This window comes from Canis lupus, chromosome 19, assembly GCF_048164855.1.
Source record: "Canis lupus baileyi chromosome 19, mCanLup2.hap1, whole genome shotgun sequence".
Classification (NCBI taxonomy): domain Eukaryota; kingdom Metazoa; phylum Chordata; class Mammalia; order Carnivora; family Canidae; genus Canis; species Canis lupus.
Window position 1 is genome coordinate 44,004,472 of NC_132856.1, and position 8,319 is coordinate 44,012,790.

Below are 8,319 nucleotides of genomic sequence, written 5' to 3' on the forward strand. Positions count from 1 at the left end.
CATCTTTTAGGACTTCCTGATACATCTATAGTTCTTGAAATAACCACACAGATGGTACTCTCCTTTTTTCTATTTTAACTCCTTCTGAGTCACAAGAAACAAAACAGCACATAGAGATTTTTGACGAGTACCCAGGATGGATATGGTTTAGGTGAGAATTCAATGCCATTCAAAAATGTAGTTGAGGTACTACAGGGTGGGTAAAAAGCCTGGTTAAAAGAACCTAATTTTGACTTCAACTTTGACCTTAGTTACCGGAAGGGCAAAAATCTGGATGCCTGCCTCAGTGTCATTTTGGGGATTTCTGAACTTATGGCTGCTTAGTGGCCATGTGATCATGCCAGTTCCCATTGGAGCAATAAATGCAGTAGAAACACAAGTTCATTGTAAATAATAGGACATTCACTTCCAATATAAGGGAGCATTTGGGTGTCACTGACAGTGAAAAATCTCATCTGCTTTATGTGTTGAAGTCCTATTAACCAATTGAAATATGGACGTATGTTGACTATTGCAAGAGTAAAATGTGGCAAAAACTAATGATAATACCAGCTGTCAATTTTAAGTAAAAAATTAAGATGTTTCAAATGGTTAAACAAATGGGCACTGGGGGGGACACTTGACGGGATGAGCACTGGGTGTTATGCTATATGTTGGCAAATCGAACTTCAATAAAAAAAATACAAAAATAAATAAATAAACACCTGGGTTCTAGAGTAAAAAAAAAAAAAACCCCAAATAGGCAAAATAAAATGCAGTTAAAACAAGTAATGAGTATATGTCCTTTGGACAATATAGTAAGCACACTGTCAGCTTTAGGCAGAGAGATATTTATTAGCATACAAATAACATTAAAAGGCAGATGAGAAAGAATGGAAGTCATGGAGATTCAGTGGAATCACGCTGAAGTCTCTTATGCTTTTATTTTGTTTGCTTGTCAAGAGATTTCCGGGTCTTGTACAGATAATAAAAAAGTGAATCTGAAGGAAAAAGTACATATTTAATGGAAAACTTTTATTGATGCCAAGTGTTAAGTAACTGTCAGTGGTAACAAAACATGAGGTAGTGCTATGAGTGGTTTAGGGATCACAAGCATATCATGTTTTGTTCACACCTTTCACCGAGTAACCACAACGCAGCATAATGCAGCAGAATCCTGGGCATAAACAAAATGATAGAAGACTGCTTGTATTATTCAGTTTTTTTAAAAAGATTTTATTTATTCATTCATGAAAGACACATAGAGGCAGAGACATAGGCAAAGGGAGAAGCAGGCTCCCTGTGGGGAACCTGATGCAGAACTCAATCCCAGGACCCCAGGATCATGACCTAAGTCAAAGGCAGACACTCAACTACTGAGCCACCCAGGCATCCCATATTATTCAGTTTTTAGCCAAAAGTAAATTATATGGCATCTCCAAAACAGTGAAATTGCTTTGATACACATTTATCCCAAATGCTCAAACAAATAGCATAGCATCCATAACGTGTTAGAAAGGCTGCTTGATCAAAAGACGTGTAATCAGGGGGTGTCTGGATGGCTCAGTCCATTAAGTGTCTGATTCTTGATTTTGGCCCAGGTCATGATCTTGGGACTGTGAGATTGAGGCCCACACTGGGCTCCTTGATGGGCATGGAGTCTGCTTAGGATTCTCTCTCTCAAAAAAAGAAAAAAAAGTGTAATCATATACTTGACAGATAACAGTACCGACATAGTAGAACTTGCTAACAATCAGTTGCTTGTGGAAAAATAACTGATTTACTGGAAGCCACTGAAGAAGTCATCTTGAAAGCACGAGTATTTTGGACTCAACATGTTGTAAAGTCCTATCCTTCCACTCCAGAGCTGTGTTTGCAAATGAGAGCTGAGATGCAAATAGAATCTGAGACAATTTTTTAAAATATTGAATAGTGGTCACATCGTTTCAGGGCACATTATTAGATTCAAGATTTAAGAACAAAGTCTTCTCAAGTGCTCATATGTAACTCCAAGTGCATGGGAAAATATTAGAAACTTAAAAATGAAAGTGAAGGTAATCACAATCCTGTGTCTTCACTTGGGTTCGCCAGAAGGCAGAGCCCGAGGTCCAGGCTTTTGAGCCAGAACTTCATCAGAGTACATGATCTCAGGTGACAGAGGTGAGGGACAGAGGTAAAGCAGGGAGGGAGCAATTAGTACAAGGATGCACCGTGGCCACTGCCATGGGTGCTGGAATTCAAGGTGCTTCTCAGGATTGTCCATCTGGGGGATAGAAGCAGACACATTTCTCTACCAAATTCTTTCTCCCATTGTTCAAAGCTCTTCCTGCTGGACCCCAAGTCCCCTACACTTCCAGCTTGCACGTGTGTGGGTGCCTTGTGTGATGGACATGTCCTGGGATAGGTGGGGAGAGGCATGGCCTTGGCCTGGACCAGGTGCCACCAGGCTGCACCTGTTGTGAGGTAGACTGGAGCCCCCAGCAGAAAAAGCTGAGAAGATTGGAATTGGTTCTTACAAGGTATTCAGGTAGTCGGCTTCTGAGAATACTGTTCCAAAGGCATCTTCTTCAAACAGTGCTTGATGAAATTACATTATCACCAGTGATGGTATCTTTAATTCCAGGAATTGAAGAAGAGATAAACCTTGGTTGATAACCACGAGAGATAAAGAAAGGAAAGCTTAGTAATTTGGTGATGACGGCACTTCCATGGGCACTTCCCCCAAATGGAACAGCAAACACAAAATCTTGCTCCTCTACAAACCTCAGTTGGAGGCGGTAACTGTGTAGTACATGTGCCACATATTGACCACAGGGGCCATGGAACACTGATGGTGCAGAGGAGTGATTATCTCTGAACCATGATGTCAAACTTTAAGAATTAGAGCACTCACTTTGAAGAATACAACTGCAGTTATAATTACATGTTTCAATTAGTTCTTCAATCTCAGCAACTTTTTTCCTTCAGTGGTGCCCATCTACTTGGGCCTTGGATGTGGCTAACGCTTGGAATCTTAGCTAACATTGGACAGTTTGTTTGGTATTTGGGTTACTGAGAAGCATGTGGTCAAGTTTGTGTTCATATCTGTCAGTTGTCAGGGCCTTACAGTGCGCAATAAGGAATTTTGTTATGGTTTAATCTCCCTCTCCTGCTTTTATTTTCTTTTTGCTCTTATTTCCTCATCTAATAACATGAAATATTTTTAAGATACTTTTCTTGAAAGTTGGAACAAATAGTTACAGAAATAACCTCTATCTACCCCTGCACATGTCTCCGAGGTGACCACTGACATTCCTACTGGCCATTTCTCCTGGAGCTTACTTATGTCATGTATCATGCTCTATCAATTTTAGACATTTTTTTATCAATTTCCTGTTCTTGTAGGTGAGTTTCGCTCCCTTGCACTTCCTTTCCCTCCCTGTGTCTTCTCAGTAGGGTTATTTTCCAGTTTCTGGTTGAGTCGATACTTAATGTTCAAGTTATTATGACTACATTAATATTATTCACTATGGAGCCAATGTGTTGTATTCCTGGAATTGATAGCAGATTCTTTCCTACTCCTCCTTGAGCTGCTTGGGTTTTTTTTTTTTTTTTTTTTGTACCTATCACCAATTTTCCACAATGCTCCAATTTGATCTGTTGATTATTGCCTAACAATAATTTTTCAGAATGCTCAAACCCCACAAATTCTACATTCTTTCTCAAGGCCGATCCAGATTGATTGCTCTGGGGGTCCTGAAGTTCTCTTTGCTGCTCTCCTATGTCGAATCTTGTTTCCAGGATCTGGGGATCCCCTCTTTCTTACCTACTCCCTCATTTTGCCAAAGCATTTATGCTGTCTCTTCTTGAGAAGGGGTAAACTGGAAGCAAATGTTAAAGTCCTTGCATGTCTCAAAGTATCTGTTCTCTCCCTTCATACTTGATCTTTACTTTGGCCCCAAATAGATTCCCAGGTTGAACTGGAAACTGCACAGTTGCTGCCCCACCATCTTTCATTGGTCAGCGTTGTCGAGTGCCTGACACTAGGTCCATTTCAATTCCTTTTATTGCCTCCCTTTTTTTTCTCCTTGAAACTTCTCAATAGACTTGTCTACCCTGCTGTTCTAGAAGTTCCTAAGGGTGTGATTTGCAGAGAGTCCACATCCATTTATTGAGCTGGGCACCTGGAGTCCCCTTTATTCAAGAGAGCACTGTGCTTCCATTCTGGGAACTTCTTCTGGCTCACTAGTGCCCTGATGACATGATAATATGCTTTCCACCATTTTCCCCTCCTATTCCAAAATCTTTGGGTCAAATTTTGGACACCATCCTATATGCCACCCCCCTTCTTTCCTATGACTAGCCCCTGATTTTTCCCTTTTCTCTCACATTGCACAGTGGCTAAGCATGTGGTCTCTAAAGCCAGGCCTTTATTCTGATTATTACTATTGTCTGTTCACAGTTTATTTTTCTACTCAGCTTTATCTTCCAAGCCTTTAGTTAACTTTTATTATACAATTTCTGATATTATTGTTTTAATTTCCAAGAATGTTTTCCTATTGCTTTTTTTCTTAAAGATTTATTTATTTATTTGAGGGAGAGAGAGAATGCACATGTGCAGAGGGAGAAGGAACAGAGGAAGACTGAGATAATCTCAAGCAGACTCCACGCTGAGTGCAGAACCCAATGAGGGACTCAATCTCATGACCCTGCAATCATGACCTGAGCCAAAACCAAGAGTCAGCTGCTTAACTGAGTCACCCATGCACCCCATGTTTTCCAATTTCTACCTACCTGCTTACCTATTTATCTTTCTCTTACCCCCATTTCTCTTTGCTTTAGAGATCCACACTTTTCTTTTGTTTTTCTGAGAATGTATAATGGTTTTGTTTTTGTTTTTATGCCCTCATATTTCTCTCTCCTCTGAGTTCCTTTTCCCCCAGATGTTATTCCAGTTGCTATCTTCCATGTAGGTGGTTCTCCTCAAATGTTAGGCAATGCCTAACATTCTATTTATATTTAAGATAAGGCACCACTGCTGACTGGAAGAAATGAGTGGGTGGGACTCCTCCCCTGCTGGGCTTTACATGAGTGATGGGGAGCTGGTCTTTATGTTGGGGGACCCTTTGAACATCAGTACCTATTGGTGTCTTCCTCTGGGGCCATTTGTTTCCACAGAGAAGACTCCTCTAATCTCTTTGTTGAGGGGCTTCTGCTTGACTGCAGAGTTTTTGAAGGTGGGGCTTAAGAAGGGGGCTGGCAGGCTCAACATTTGGCATAAGGCCCATTTGGGAAAGGCTGGGGCTGAGTGGCAATACAGTAATGCTCTTCCTCAAAGATGTGTGGTTTCAAGAGGCCCTGGCTTTATGAAATGACTCACTTCTGAGAATTTGGAGAGGCCATATTCCCTAGTGGGTGTTTTGTATTGTTGGTTTGTTTTTGTTTTTTTTTCCAGACCTGAAAATTTCTTGAATCAGACAGGATTTAATTTCTGGAGTTCCCATGATAAATGAACACAGTCAGAGGTTTCTGGATGTCAGATCACTCCTTTAGGTCTGATTACCATCTTTTTCCAGACAGCTTTTGTATTGGTCACACCTGCTGTTTCTGACAGGTAAAACATGCAGGCTTTGTAAGCTTTCTATCTCAAGGTCAAAGACTATATTTCAACTATAGTCCCTCCCACTACCATTCTAGATGACATTTCCTGTCTAATCTTGTATTCTGGGCTCTAGAGAGAACAAGAGTGAGGTAGATTGGTCAGAACCCACATGGTGGACATAATATAATGTTCTAGTCTTCCTCTAGGTTATTCCAAGGGATCCCTGACCTTTCACACTCACCTAACATGTACCAGCATTTGGTTCAAGTCTGTGTTAGTCCAATCAGCAAACTCTTAGAACCCTAGACATGGAGTTCAATATTTCTGATGAGTGCACATACCCATAAATCCAGCCCAAACCAAAATTCTGCTCTGCCCACTTTTACTAAGCACTTTCAAAATCCAAACCCAAACTTTTGATAATTAAACAATTAACTCAAACAATTTCTGTCATTTCTTCTGGAGTTTTCTTCCCTACTCTAATTCTGCATTTTATCTTCTGGCCCATGTGAAATTGAAACCCTACTTATTAGGAGAAACAACCGTGAGGAGTGGGCTGTGGGTTGAACTGTTAACTTTATCACGTTAAGGAAAAATGGTTTCCTGAGGAGAGAATGGTGTAGGAGGCAGTATGCCAGAGGGCAATGGAAGATCAGAGTTTCCCAAGTCCTCTGCATCCTTCCAAATACCCTCATTCCCACAGGTTCTCCGTCTGTCTCACTTCATGCTCTAATACTCACACATGCTATTTGGCAAATATGTGTATTCAACTCATATTATAATTAAGACATCTGACAATTTAGAGTGAATTGGTTTCCAATATTCTTAACCTGGCAGCTGCAAGTACTTGTTTCTTTCCAACACGGTCACAGAAAGGCTCTAAGTTTTACTCTAACTTGAAGATAAAAATTTCAGTATTTGGGTTCCCCCCCCCCCCTTATTTAAGTTGCTTGGTGCCTTCAGGAGCATCCATCCTACCTTCGGGCTCTGCCGGAACTCATCCTCTTTAGACTGGCGAATAACGGCATCTTCCTGCCACCCATCATCCACTGCTGGCCTGGCTCTGTCATCACTGGACAACTAATTGGTTCATTACCAGATCACAGGGGCTGCCATCTATCTACTCCGGAACATGGATGTGAGCCTCACCTCCACGGAAGTCTGTGTCTGCAATCTGCTCCCTAGCATTCACTTCCACCTCAGTTAGTTTTCTTGATTTACAAACAACCCCAGCTTCAGCTAAGAATGACTTCATGGGCGTGGTCTGGACAGCTCCCAGAATGGAAGAAGGAAGCGCCACCTAGCCTCAGGAGATCATGCAGCCTCTCCCTAAGCCATGGCCATGATAGGATCCATGCCTTCTGCCCATCTCCTTGTATCTTCATTGGAGTCTCTGAATTCCAAGTGGCCTAGCTTATGTAGGTTAGGATCAAAAGCTCTTGGATCAAACAAGTCGAGGGGACCTGGGAGGGACCTAGTGATGGTCACTGTGGGAATCATTACAAGCTAGGCAAACCCTTCAGGTTGTACCTGGATCAATGTCACTTACTCCCCATCACTCACTCCACATTCAAATCTGTCACTTGAAGGTTCTTAATTCAGACCTCACAGTGCCCTTGCTTCAGAACTCCTACTCCTAATCTTCCCTATTTCTCCATTCCACACCCACTGTTTGTCTCTGCTTCTGGAACATTCCCCCTCATGCCAAGGCTGCCTTGCTTAGCCCCAGCTCTCCTCAGGGGTGTAGCTTCCTGCCTTTAAGATCCAGCCTCCTGCCTCCTTCTCCAGGAAGTCTTCCTAGAACTCTTACCTGACACCCTATTTTTCCTTTTTTTTGCCAACTTCTTCTGTTGTGCTATATATTGTCTCCTCATTGCTCAGGGTCTCTATGGGAAACAGGTGAAGCACTCAAATTGGGCAATTTGAGAAGAGTTTAATAAAGGGGGACATTTACAATAGTGATAGCAGAGTGAAGGGAGACGTTAGCCCCCTGCATGAAACTAGTAGCAGCGGGGCTCATTAGCAGCCGTGATGGGGTGAAGGGTGAGGGAAACAGTGTGGAGAGGTCCACCGCGGTCAGTTGGGGTGCACCTGGCCTAGCGCTGCCTCAGGAGGAACTGGGGAAATAAACACTCAGACCTTACTCTTTCCCTTTCTTCCAACCTCCTGCAGGTGCTCCCTATGGGCTCCATCTAGAGAGCAAGAGAGAATGCTGGCAGCATCCGTGCAGGGCAGCTTCTCGGGCACAGGGCAGGGTAGAGAAGCACACAGAGTGCATCTAAGCGCATTGGCCAAGATGTCCGATACACTCTTTAATTAGGTAAAGTGTCCTCTTGTGGCCAGCAACCAACGTTTTATCTTTCCCTCCACTGCCCCCTCCACCCCAACCCCCACCCCCATAAAGACTAGGACAATGTAGCTGTCTATACATGTGACCAACTGGGATTTGACAGATGAGCAGCCTCTTGACTGAACAACAGAGGCTGGGCTCCTCCATTCCCCCTTGTCCTGGGCCAGAGAAGTTGCCATTCTCATTGCCAGATTTCTGAACATGGCTGGGGCCACCCACACTAGCAGCCGGGCCTCTGGGTATTAAAAGGTCCCACGCAGGGACTAGAAACTCTATTTTCACCTGCAAACAGCGATTGTGTTGAGTCAGGGTGTTTCTCACAGGAGCACTATCTTGCTTTTCTCTGTCCTCTTTTATTCACACGCATGTTCAGCGTTTCCATTGCTTTGGGCTTGGCCACGACCCTTTG

The 8,319-nt window shown here is 42.8% G+C and overlaps 1 long non-coding RNA gene across 1 annotated transcript; it reads right to left on the reverse strand.

The window, feature by feature from the left end:
• Window positions 1–1,186: 1,186 nt before the first annotated feature.
• LOC140610429 (uncharacterized) lies at window positions 1,187–7,893 on the reverse strand. The gene is made up of 2 exons (XR_012012084.1): window positions 6,539–7,893; window positions 1,187–2,622 (listed from the first exon to the last, which is right to left on the reverse strand). It is a non-coding gene; the product is annotated as an uncharacterized lncRNA (long non-coding RNA).
• Between the last annotated feature and the right edge of the window lie 426 nt (window positions 7,894–8,319).